We start from the raw sequence: 14,001 nt of genomic DNA, 5'->3' as shown, positions 1-14,001 counted from the left end.
TCCCTAGACAACACAGGGGTGATGGCAGTTATAATCTACCACATGCAGAAGAAAGCAGGTTAGGGAAAAGTAGATGCACTTGTGATGAATAGTGTGTGATTTTCTTCTGCTGTAGGTCATGGCCTATTACTGGCAACAGGTTTCTGCCCTCATTCTCTGCATGTGATCTTGAGGTTATCTCTTAGCATTTTCTTGGGTACCAGGGAAGACATCACTTTCAGTTAGGACCCCATGTGTCTAGGTTTCTGTGTGGAAATGAGCATATGGAGCTACCACACCTGTTTTTCACACAGCCAGTGGATGCCTGAATTTAATAAGTGCCACAATCAGTCAGAATATTGGTTTACATGCAAATATAAGGTAAAGGTAAAGGTTTCCCCTTGACAGTAAGTCCAGTCATGCCTGACTCTAGGGGGCAGTGCTCATCTCCGTTTGCTAGCCGAGGGAGCCAGCGTTTGTCCGCAGACAGTCTCCGTGGTCATGTGGCCAACATGACTAAACACCGAAGTGCACAGAACGCTGTTACTCCATCCCAGCTCCTGCCAACCTTGCAGTTCTAAAGCATGCAAATGCAAGTAGATAAAAAAAGGTACAACTTTGGTGGGAAGGTAACAGCGGTAACATGCAAATATACCAGATTTCATTTTTTTCACTGAAGACAGAAGATGTAGACATAAATGATGTAGATGGTGTGGAAGATAGATTACTGTAAAGTGGCCAAATAGCTTTGGTATAAAAATTAAAGAAATTTATACACACACACACACATATTCAGAAACTTATTGTAATGTTCCTTTTTTCTACTTAAATGAAGAAATAGTATCTCAAGATATTTAAATTTTCCCTCAACTGTGGTTCCCATTTTAATCCCATAATAAATTCCCATGGTGCTGTTTTTTGTAAATAAGATTTCAAGACTGATCAGAAGAATCAAAATAAATGCATTCGTGTAATTAAAAAAATAACATCAGCAACTGAAGCACATTTCTCTGAATATGCCATTAAAGAGCTGTTTAAAGAGATCTTTGAACCTATCCCTCAGGTTAATGCCTTGTCTTTTCACTTTGCCAACCCTTCGCTGTTGATATTTTCAGCGTAATCACACATTCTAGCTATTCTCCGAGTCTGGTCATGATTTCTTGCCTGGTAGGGTGCTGCATCGGATGTGCTTGTTAGTGCCTTAAGGTTCAGTTCCTCTTCTCTCTGGCTCCAGGGACTTCTATGCTTATCCAGAGCCATGCACCAAAATCTTGGGATTCAATGGCCTATCATTCATGCAACCAATTTCCCCCCATTCTGTCTGCGGAATGCTTTTTTCGGTGAACAGGAACAGGATGGAATTCCAATGAAGCTGAATATGAAGGAAGGGCTGTGAAGAGTAAAAAAAATGGAAAGGGTTTTTAGACACAGAGAACTCTGGGAGATTAGAGTATTTGACATCACAAGGATGGCTAGAATGAAAAACGGTAGCTGTAACAGGTACAGAATTTGTTTGGGCAAAAGGGAAATATTAAGAGCAGAATACTTCTGTAACATACTTTTTTCCATGCTAAGCTATGCAGGTCTAGCAGTTAGAATGGAAGCCCCTTTCTTTCCTTTGTCCTGACATCATTAGGAGCCATATGACGGGGACGGGGCTGAGGCCAGGGGACGAGGCCACAGCGTGCCTGCTTTGTGTGGTCCTAGGGAAATTTCCAAGTTGTCCTTCCGTCTGGGCAGCCCTGAACACAGTGGTATTGCAGTATGAGTTAAGGGGACTGCTACTGTTGGTGGTAATGTGCATTCTTGAAAAGGTGTAGCCCCCTCCTCTTTCTGATGCATGGAACTGGGAACACCTTTGGCGAGAAGGGTAGCACCAGCACCCCAACCCGGGTGGAGGGACTTATGGAAATAGTTCTGCATGTGCTTTAGTACCTGACTTTTTAAAAAGTCAGATGTGACAAACTCAGTTAATCAAGACCCTTTTACATGGGTACTTCATACATTGTTGCCAATGATAAAGATTCCAAAACGAAAGCAGTTAGCTGATAATTTTGTAGATTTATGATGCAGGATAAGAATACAGCTTGCTCCTCTGAAGTGTGAATTAGTTGTCTAGCAAGAGTAGTAAAAGCATGGCTTTGCTTGTAAACTTAGTGGATACATCTTAAAAGAAACCCAGGGATGGGTATAAAACGCAGGGTGTCCTTTTGTGTCATAACTGACCGAGCTTGATAGCTATAAAAGAGCAAATCTGTTTTACAAATGCCTTCCAATTTTATAGTGGTAGTAAAGTGAGTGAGAGAGAGTGCGTGCGTGCGTGTGTGTGTGAGAGAGATTTCTACACCTTGTGTGAAAATATTTTCCCCTTTTTTTGTGCTTTGGGCAGCTGAGCTTCTTTACTAGCAATGAAAAGACCCAAAGTGACCCAACTTACCTTGTGCAAACAAACACCAAGAAACAAGCAATGGGGTGTGTACATGCATGTGGGGCGGGGAAGGGAGAATGCACATTCAGACAGGTTTTATGTGCGTTGGTGCATGGCCATTGTCCAAATCATGTGTTGCCTTTTGCAGGCATGGGAGGAGCGAACATTTTGTGGAACTGTTTTCTGGCTCAGCTGCCCTGGCTGCAGTTCACCATTTCTCATATTCCTGCTGTGTGGAATTCAGTGCCAGCTGGAGCATGAAAAAAAAATCTATCTCATTTAAGCAGGAGTGATGTGTCATGGGGCAGCACTGTAGCAATAGCTTCTCCTCACCTAAACACACCCTGTCTGTGAGCTGAGACCTGGAGGGCTCTCCAGCATCGGCATCGGGTCATTTCAACCCAGGAGGAAATGCATCACCCTAACCCTCCTGGTAATGCTCAGAGCCACAAAAAGAAAGATCTATTATTATTATTATTATTATTATTATTATTATTATTATTATTATTATTATTCTGTGCTCTTCCTCAGCTTCCAGGATGAGGAACACAAAACTCATGCTGTTTCCAGCTGAAAGCTCATGTGGTGAGCAGTATCACTGAAACCAGCAAATCTAGAGAGAGAATAAACCAAGTGGAATAGTCTGTACCAGGTTTAGCTTACAAGCTGCATGCCTCCCTAACATTTTTTCCCTTCAAAATCCCCTTGTAAAACAGCTGTGACTCTTGGCTTTGTATTAGCATTATCTCTTCTGAGACGACTGGCTGGAAAAGATGGATATCAGATGCCAAGCCATGTCTTTGACTTTCCACTCTGATCTTTTCTACTCTCACATAGCTCATATATAGCCACCCCCTGATTTTAAACTGGCCTGAGAAAGATGAGCCTTAAAGTAAATTCACATGGACACCCCAATACAAGAACATACAATGATGTGAGCATACATGTTTAAAATTTTGTACCTGTCCCTTTAAAATTCTTCACAGTGGAGATCAGAATGTGGCTGTCCTTGCTTTGAAGTGTCTTAAACAGAAATATACCTCATTTTACATGTGTACTTACTTTGCATTTGAGGAAGGACTCATGTTGTATTTTTATTTGATTTTTCCTACCTCAACATAACAAACATGAAGAAAGAAAAGAACTTGAACAAGAGAGAAAGTGGGAATTGTCTATCTGACTATCCCCTTCCATTACCCTCAGGGTTATTCCTGATTTGATATCTGAACCAGCCTGGGCAATTTTTAGCTTTAGGTCTGCACTTCTTTCTCCTACCAGAGGTATGTCACAGATTGATCTTTGATCTTGCTGCTCAGAGACTGTAAAAGCTTATGCGCACACAAGTGGCTTCTGTTTTTTCATGCATTTCATAACTTACTGGCCAAAATTGCAGCTCACTTTAGTGCTCAATTCTCTGCAACTTCAGACAGAAAAAAGGACCTAGAACTCGCAGCATTAGCTACCTGCTTCCTGGAAGTCAACACAAGGTTAGTACAAATGGATTCTGCATCAGCTTTTAACAATGGGCTGATAATACAACATTGGAAGGATAGATGCTTATTTCCTATAAAGCAATGGATTGAGAACCCCCCACCCCTCCACAAGCAACGATTATTGCTCAGGAATGTGTCTTTGTTTTAAAAAGTTTTCTTTGTTCTTGTTCTTTCACAAACGTTTTAATTAAAATTTCCCACTTTCTTCCTCCTTCCTGTACCAAACATTCCCAGAACACTCCAGTTCCCACTCTGTGTTTTGCCATTTTCACTTGCTGTTATCACTTGGTGCAAGTTATTTGTTTTAATTATGGAAAAAAGAATGAAGGGGCATTGTGAAAGGGGAAGGAAAAGAGAACAAGAACAATGAGGTTATTGTTCATTGGCCAGTATAGTGCAGTGTATTTTGGCTGTTGTTGGTACAAGGACGTTTATTTCCTCCGAAAAACCTTCCTTTCTTATTTCAAGAAAGTTATGCCAAATTCTTTGATTTTCCTCTTTTTTAATTTAGTGTTGAATATATTTTCATAGTCTGTGAGGTCATGAATCCTGCTATATTTTAAATGCTAAAGCAATCCATGTACTGAGCACAGATTGCTTTAGTATATGTTGACCAAAAGTAGTAGAACTTGGACATCGGGAGTGGGGTGGGGAATATTTTGTATTTAAATATAGAATTTGGCTTGAACACAAAGATCACAGCATTGTGGTTGAAATCTGTGCATGTATTCACAAGTGGTATCTATATACCACCTATTAAGTTCTACTAAAGAAGCATTAGCTGTGCAAACCTTTCAAAAGTTTGCTTACTTATTAAAGAGACATTGTGGCATCCAATGGACAAAGGAAAAGAGTTCTTTTTTTCTGAATTAGATGTAATCCCAGCTCCATAGTTGCTTTAGAATAGGCACTAAAATGGTGATCTACTGATTAGGCAAAATGGGTCAGTCCAATTCCATCTTCCATCTTAAGATTCTGTGTAGAGTATGAATTTATCTACAATAAGTATTTATAAGCATGGACTGTCGATTGATATAACTCAGTAAGTGCTTCCAATATCATAGAGCTGTAAATGTGGCAGGGCCAAACTTAGATTGTAAAAAAGGTTGCAGTTGCAAATGTTGCCACTCAGGGGCAGCAGGCAAGTCATCTTTGGTATACAAAACCGATTAGTTTAGGTTTTGCTGGGAACAGCTGAAGCACAGGGGAAAAGGTGTGTGGAATCATATTAATCAGCTGAGCACCAGAATCTGTTGTGATGTATTTGCTCCATTTCTCCTCTGTTTTCCAGTAAAAGGGCAGGCATCCAGAATAGCAGCCCTTGTGGTTGCAGGACCTGGCCCACAGTCAATCACAGCCACCTGGGATGTTATGAGCATCACCTGGGAGCCTTGATGAAAGAGCTATGTAAGAACTGGCTCTTTCATTTAGCTGCTGCCTCAACAGTGAAGGGTGGGTAATGTTGTTGGAACTTGCTGTGCATTCTGGAGCCTTTTTCTGGGAACTTGGACTGTCACCTTGCTCCTGTCTCCGCTTCTGGACCATATACAGCTTCCTAGTCTTCATCTGTTCTAGTCCCAGGGGACCACTTCTTCTTGGCTTGTTTCTCTGGTTTTTGACTCTTGACTGGCTTTGACTACTCTGCTCTATTTGGATTGATTCACCTTGTACTTCTGTTACTAGTCTTGATCTCTGGACTGCCCAACCATGATTTTGAATAGGCCTGTATATGGCACTGGTTGTCTGGGTCCTGGTGCCTTGGTCTGATACCCGGCCACCCGTGCTCCAGATGAAGGAGGTGGGCAGTTCCTGGCTGTAACTATGATGAACATCCAGTGGACTCGAAGTGGAGGAGTTTCTCAGATGCGGACCAAGTGGCCTAGCTCTTTACTCCATGATGAGGCATCAGTGTGGGTAGATGGCCTAATGAAATGATTGGCATGTTGAGAGGCTGCTTCCTCACTTTCAGAGAGTCCCTCTTGAAAGGATGGGGCCCAGGCATGTTCATGAGGAGAGGTAAACACTAGATTGGGTTCATCAAACTGCTCTGCATGCTCAGAGATTTATTCTGGGTGAGTTGTACTGCTTGAAGGAGTTGTCTTGGGTTATGACACAACAGTGCGGGTGGTGAGGAGGAGGAGCAGTAGTTCCTCCTGCCTCCTTGCTCACTGGTTCCCTGCTTTTCAAACATGCATATGGCAGCAATTATGTCAGGAGCATGAGAAACAAGAACAGCTAGTGACAATGGGGGTGAGAAGGTAGACTCATTGAGGCTCCTCCAAAACTTGGAACTGACACACTGGCAGTGCTCACATGTCATGACACACAACCCTGTACAGGTGCCATGACTTGCATGTTTTTGCTTTGACCTACCGGTCAGGCAGTCACACAGTTTCCATATAAACATGGCTTATACACTTCCCCATTCACCATGCATCTCTGCACCCCCATGGGGAAAATCCCATTTTCTCTTTTGCTCCTGATCGGCCTCAGCCACTTCCTCCTGATTGGCCCACTGAGGTTCCCAGGAGAGTTCTCTTTCTTTCTCAAGGAAGTTTTTCTTTCTTTTCTTAACATTAAACACTTCTGCTGTGATTTCCTTCATTTTTCTTTGCATATTTACCCACTTTCTCCTTGTGAATAGCGCTCAGCCGATAGGAACAAAATAAGCATTGATTAGTAGGTGTAGTTAGGAGAGATTGGATATGTAGAGCAGCCCCTTCTGTTGCTGCTCTTCCATAGGACTCAATGGTGTTTTTTTCATCATGAACAGGAAAATGGATCTCCCAAGTCTGGACATCACAAGAAGCTGCAGTGAAGAATAGAAACCATACAGCAAACCTTTGTTTCTTTCTGTGGTTTCCGAAGACCAAACATACCCTGGGAAATTCTGTGACAAGGTTCCGATGGCATGACATCCCAACCAAGGTAAAAAGACACCATGGCTTCTCATGATGTGCAAACTGAGACATTGTGTGTAGTTTATTTGAAACACATCTTAGTTTTACAGTTACCTTTTTGCTTCTTTAATTTTCATAACTCCCTGTGTGAACGCATTTGTAGTTCTGGCTTCATGTCAAGTTCATCAGTTATATGATTGGGATGAGAGAAGTTTCTTCACCCCTTTGACTGGAAATGCTTGCCAGCTCCAACAGGTTTCTCATTAAGCCTCCATTTCAGAATTCGCTGTAAATTCCAAATGTGCAGGAGGGCTTAGAAGAAGAACCAACTAACTATCCATGCGCACACATACAAATGAGGTCGTATCACACCGGATGCCTTGCTGAGCAAGCCAAGGATTCATGTTCAAAACTTTTAAGCTATTTATACCTTTCAGTTATTCAGTCTGAAACTATGCCAGTTAAAGAGCACTGCTGTTTTCAAGTGCTCACAGCAAAGCAAAGCAAATTAAAAAGAAAACCTTTGTGATACAACTGCTTGTTGAAAGCATGTCTAAAACAATTAGTATGTTTATGGTAAGACTATTGGGCTGGATCCAAGTTTAGGCACACCACTGAAGTCAATGGGACTTAAGATAGTCATAAGTGAGTTAGCAGTGGAATCCTATAGCTATTTATGTGGGAGTAAGTTCCATGGAACTCAGTGGCATTCATCATGACGGACACCTGGGGCTCCACCTCCAAAGCCAATCGCAGCTCTCAGAAAGTTGACAAGGCAGAAAGCTGTAAGTTTCACTTTCGCTTTGGCCTGGGGGTGAGGATGGAACCATCTAGTGACAGAATCAGAAATGATAGGAGGGGCTGGCAGAGAGTGTGATAGAAAGCCTACTGTGGCCTGGAGCTGGAAAGTTATAACTGTGAAAAGATGGTCAACACCTGAATACGTCACTTGTTTCCATCTGTAGAAATAAGCTGCTTTTTGTTTTACTGTTAACCCTTGGTATGAGTTTGCGTGACAAAGGGAAGGATCATACCCTTCATTACACACAACTAAGTGTTTTCACAAAGCAGTGGGGTTTGTCTCACCTACCTTTAAGTGTGCATATATAAGATTGTAGTGTAAACCTACCAATTTCAACGTTGCCCCAGTGACTACGTTCATATTGAACTTCATGCATATTTTGTATTTACTCACAGGGAAAAGAAATCTTGATTTGAAGAACCTGTATTCAGCAAAATCTTTGCAGAAATATATGGCTTGTCTTGTACATTACAAAACTTGTTAATGGAGTATGTATTTTGAGATAATATAGAACATGTGGAGATAACATTGGAAAGTAATTGTGTGTTGATTTATTGATAGGAAGGAGACATAACAGGAGCAATAGGCAACTAGTGTTTAAATTGTGCATTTTTTCTGTATGTAGAGTCTATATTTAGATATTGGATTTGGCTGTGGGTATGCAACTTGGGTTGTCAACCAGCTGGCATTTATTTCTTTACTCGTTTAACTTCTATCCCACTATTGTTCTGATAAACAGTAAAATTGCTTTCTGACAGGTAATAATTGGCCCTGACTCTAAAAACCAATAAATTCCAGGACATCCTTCAGCCAACATTTTCTGCACGCCTTTATACACCACAAGATTCCGCTTTGACCACTATGCAGGGGGTAGATTGCAAAGGTTCCCTTTCTCCAGTAGAAAGAGTATTTCTCAGATGGAATGTCTCCTTTCACCTGTGGGTAGAACTAAGTGGCTTTCTTGTGGGGAATCAAACCTTGAATCAAATATCCTATTTTAATGTCAAAAACATTTCTCTTTGCAATGCACACACACTGAAGATTTTTACCCCTTGGAGGGGGAAAGAAAATCGGAAACAGACTTGACTCTTGGGGAAATGGTCGAACATGCCACTGATTTGGCTGCTGGTAAAAGGCAAAGGTTTCCCCTTGACATTAAAGTCCAGTCATGCCTGACACTAGGGGGCGGTGCTCATCTCCATTTCCTAGCCAAGGGAGCCAGTGTTTGTCCACAGACAGTCTCCGTGGTCATGTGGCTGGCATGACTAAACACCGAAGTGCACGGAACGCTGTTACCTTCCCACCAAAGTGGTACCTTTTTATCTACTTGCATTTGCATGCTTTCAAACTGCAAGGTTGACAGGAGCTGGGATGGAGCAATGGGAACTCAGCCCATTGTGCAGATTCGAACCGGCAACCTTTCGATCAACCGGCCCAGCAGCACAGCGGTTTAAACCACTGCACCATCTGCACTCCTGGCTGCTGGTACAGCAGCCTTAAAACATCCTGAAGTTGTATCTTGTGTGGTGGCTGTAGAACAGAATGCCTGCTGGGCCCTTTACTGTTTTCACTTTGACATGGACTTTCACCATGGGGTGATTAAAAAATATCATGATGGGAGAAGATCAGTTGTGTGAATTCAGCCTTAGGGATGTACAGTAAGAAGCACAACGCTGGAAAATGCATTTTAATAATCTTGGTTGATTTTTTTTTTGAACTTAATAGTTTATTTTATTTACTGCACAAGCAACCCAGTGAGTATTTGGGAAGATTTTCCTTCACCCCCATTCCATTACTGTTTTATGAGCATGGTTAGAAAACATCTGAACAGAATGGATGGACTTAATGTTTATACAACACATTCTCAGTTAAAATATTAGTTTGTCCTACTCTAGTCCCATGGAAATCAGTGGGACAAATGATTTGTGACTACTTCAAGTCCCACCAATATCCATGAGACTAAATCCTGACTAGTCTTGTCAGGATCCTATCACTAGGTTAGATCAAATTAATCCTCCCACTTATGTACCCCCATGAACAGACTGGGGTGTTGGGGAAATTGTTGCAAGGAAGACGGAGGGAGGGAGACATTCTGTGTGCAAGATGTAGGATTATGGGCATTTGAATTAACTATTTACTACTGCTTTGGCTATGAATATTGGATCTGCAGAAGTGAGTCATATTAGAAATGTTTGTATATTTTCATAGGAATATTTCAAACTGCTTTTGCTGACAGCTATTTTAGTTCAAAGCTCAGTTTCTTCATTCTTTTGATGCATTTACTGGAAAAGTGCAAATATTTCTATTTTGATCATGCTGATCCCTTTCTACTTCTTTGCAAATGCGTGTGTATGCTTTTTTTGGGTGGGGGATGCATAGAAATCCTAGATTTTAGCTTCTTCGTACTGTCTGAAATATACTACTGACATAAATAAATCTATTTATGTCTAAAGTGCAGTATAAAATGCTGTGGATCCACATTGAGGCATAAAATGAATTAGATTTGTTATCCCTCTGTGGTAGGATTTATAAAGTGCATGGCAAAGAGCTAATAGTATGATCCATTTGAGGCTGGGACTGGGATCTTGGGAAGCTGGTCCAAACTGCTGTGGTGTGTGTGTGTGTGTGTGCATGTGGTTGTGGTGGTGTGCCTGTGTGTGTGCGCATGTGAAGAGAATCCGACTTCTTCAGTATTGTTTCTGGAATAGCATTGTTAAAATTAGCTGAGATAAAGTCTGCACATATTTGCAGAGCCTGTTAAGCAGAGACGAATCCATCTGTAAACCTAAGTTTCCCTTCATTTCCTTCACTATATATCTCCAAATTACAGTGAATTCGTTCCTGAGCTGGAAAGGTGCCAGGAGTTTCTCATCTAGCTATTTGTGGGCTGCTTCTGTTTTTTCTCCCTCTCTCTCCCTCCTCCCTTTTGAGGCTTTCTGATGCCTATAGAGTGAGCTCAACTCAAAGGTTTTCCAGCCTCAGACTTGCCTGGTATTCTGTAACAGTCAGATCAGGCACTGTGTAATACTAAGGAATACTGTGGCAGCGTTCGATTTCTAGTCTTTTTCCTCTGCAGGTGATCCAGCAACTTCACAATGCATTTGGTAATGTATACCTTTTACTAAACAAACCATGCAGGGGTTCTTCTCTTGATTTTTGTGAAGCTTTGAGTAGAGAGAATAGAATGTGAAGAAGGTTTACTAAGACATTGAGGCATATGGCAATGTGAGTGTGCATGCATGTGTATATGTGTACACATGTATGTGTACACATCAGTATGGGTGTTCTTTTCAGATTAAATGTAGTAAAAGTGTGCAAATGATTCTCATTCCAGTAAAATTTTCTTGTTGAGCTACACTTGTGCAATGATAGATTAGTGCACATGCAATTTATAACGACTTAAGTTTTTCCAAGCAAACTGGAATTGAAGCCCACTGCTTGCACCAGCGTGTCTCATCACTGAGATGAGATACTTGGTCTGACAGCGGTAGATTTAAAGCAAGGGTTGAATAAATATCTGGGGACTCACTGAACTCTGAAATAGCAAAGATCCTGCTGCTGTGACAGAATTTCTGTAGATTTCTTCTAAATCTTTCATATTTTCACTCTGCAACTGCTGTCAGAGGGAAAAATGGAACTGCAGCTCTGTAACCAAACAGAGTCTCCGAGCTTCAGTATTCATGAGGCGTTACAGCTATTCTAAATACTAGACCTTGGATAGTAAGTGGATCAATATAAACCTCTGAAATCAGGAGTTCAGCGGTTTCTCCATGAGTGTTTGGGGGTGGGGGCAGCTCACACATCTGTGTAAAAGCAGGTGTTCACTTGGACTCATAGGAGATCTGTTGGATTGTGCTGATATCGTGACTTGGAGCTCATTCCTAAAGTAATTTTATCACATTTCAACTTACAATGTTATAGGGGAGATTTCTAGAGACCAGTGTCATTATCACTAGTTGGTTCATTAGTGTATAATGATTCAGTTGTGAAGGGTATTAAAATGTGTAACTACTATTCAGAAGGACTTCCTTTTTTCCTTGACGATTGATAGGTAAGACATAGAACATTCACACAGGCTGTGATCCTTAGGCTTACCTTGGAGAAATTTGCACTGACAATGCTGGGATTGACTTCTGAGCAAACATGCATAGGATGGCAGTCTTGGACTGCATACACACCTATGATCCCAGTACAATTTTCTCTTTCTTTAAAAGATCACCTTTAATTTTTGCTACATTCCTTTCTACTTAAATAGCCACTGTAAGAATTTCTTTTAAAATCATACTTCTGAGTTTTAGCAAAATATTCCAAAAACAACTGTGCAATATGAAATAAGCACTATACAATATATTGTTTGCATACCCATATATTATACATCCCACACTTCATTTTTGGGAGGAAATATTGACCAACTGTTACAGCAACTATAGGTAAGAAACAGAAGGAAATGGACACTACATATGGTCCGATACATATATATGGTGGGGGGAAGAGTAAGAAGAAATATACAATTTTGGAAATGGGCATTAGGTCCAGATGTAAATATTTGCTTGCCAAGTAATTATCCTTGGTTGATTGTCCTTGGAAGCAACATTCTTGGAATGTTCTTCAAAATTGTATTTCATTGACACTGACCTTTGGAAGGTGACTCTGGAATGTATAGCACTGGTTGTGCTATGCTGTCATGCCAAGATGTGGCACAAGTTAAGTAACATCACAACTTTGCACTGGTATTGCAAGTTGATCCAGGGTTCAGTCCAACTGTTGCTAACTTGCTCTCTGCTGAACTCACCCAGCGCTTTTCGGGGAGCAGCACAAGAGGACAGGGAGAAGTATAAGTGAAGTCTAGGAAACCCAGAAAGAGGGTGTACAAGTTCTACAACCTCCTCTGCATGCAAGAATCAGGCATGTCATAGGGAAGTTCCTCTTTCCCCTTGATCCATGTTTTAGTGCTGAACTGGAACTCTTAAGAGTTGGTTCCAAGAACGCCCCCCCCCCCCCACACACACACACTCTCTTTCTCGCTCTCAAAATAGTAGACTGCATGAGTTTTCACACCGGCTGTGTTTTCATACTTCACCAACCTAGAATTCCTCATTTCCATGACCGATGGGAAGCATTTGGTGCTGTAAGTATGAGCATCTGTGGATGCAAAATCTCTTGTTTGATTATGTCCTTAGAAAACAACCAAATAAGTGCAGATGTCACTAAAGTGCTAAGTAGCATCCCCTGTCGTGTTTTCTTAGGCTGTACTCTTTCCCTTTAAAATACTTCTGTTGTTCTAAATGGTGGGATCTCCACGGCATCATGCTGTCTGATGGGATTCACTCTAAGAGGGATGTCTTGGCCGCCAACCCTTTTACTGAACTGGATTTTTGCTGTTGCCTCAAAGTGTTTCATTTCAAATTTCCTTGTATTTAGGACTACTCAATTTAGTGCACACACACTGCTCAGGGACTGCAGAAATAACTTCCCAAGATCAGATGTTTGGCTCTTGCATTTAATAGATTTTGTCAATTTAGTTCAGCTCTCTTTCCTTCTAGATAAGCAGCCTTGGACCAATATCTATGAGGACAGAGTTTTGAATCACTCGGAGACAGTGGTCCATGTTCTGTGGAATGATTTTATACCATATCTTGACTTTGCACATTCTTCACTATTTTATTCTATGTAAAACTAATATAAATCAAAGTGTCTGTATTCTCTAACAAATTTATTGGACAATTACTGACTATTTTGTTAATTCACACAAATGAAAATGTGCATTAGCGATGATTAATTTACCCCAAGGTGCTTAGACCTTGATTCACTCCATTGTCCAGCCAAAGCTTCAGCATCCATTTGCTAATAGTTACCTATATATTAGAAATGTCAGCACACAGAGTGCCAACCTTGGAACCTTAATTACATATTGAATGCATAATTTATTGGGAAAGGTGGCTTAGCGACATAAAACACCATAATTGTGCTCTACTTGTTCACAAATTAAGCACTTTGAAATACCAGAAGCTTTTGCCATTGCCTGCAATGGGGTTTCTACTGGGCTTTCTATAGGATTTCCTTTGCCAAAAGAAAAGAGTCGCATGTATGCCTTAAGGGGATCCTAACACAGTGTCCCCTTTTTGTTATATAGAAATCATATTTGTGGGCAAGATGCATAATGCAAGCTGTCTGCATGCATGTGTACTTTGGTTCTGCTGTACATGCTGTGAAGCCACTGGAGACAGCTTTTGCAGGCAAGCAATTCTACTGGAAATAAGAGATTAGCAATGGGCTCACCAGGTAACTCTGAAAGTCCATTCATTGTAGATAGTGACTCAATCACTATCAGAAAGTCATTCATAGTGGTTGAGCAGGTTCAAATCTCTGTTCAACCATGAGACTCATTGGATGAGCTCA

Source organism: Varanus komodoensis, unplaced genomic scaffold (assembly GCF_004798865.1).
Source record: "Varanus komodoensis strain SLA01 unplaced genomic scaffold, ASM479886v1 scaffold28, whole genome shotgun sequence".
NCBI classification, from domain to species: domain Eukaryota; kingdom Metazoa; phylum Chordata; class Lepidosauria; order Squamata; family Varanidae; genus Varanus; species Varanus komodoensis.
Note: the sequence above shows the minus strand (reverse complement) of the source record.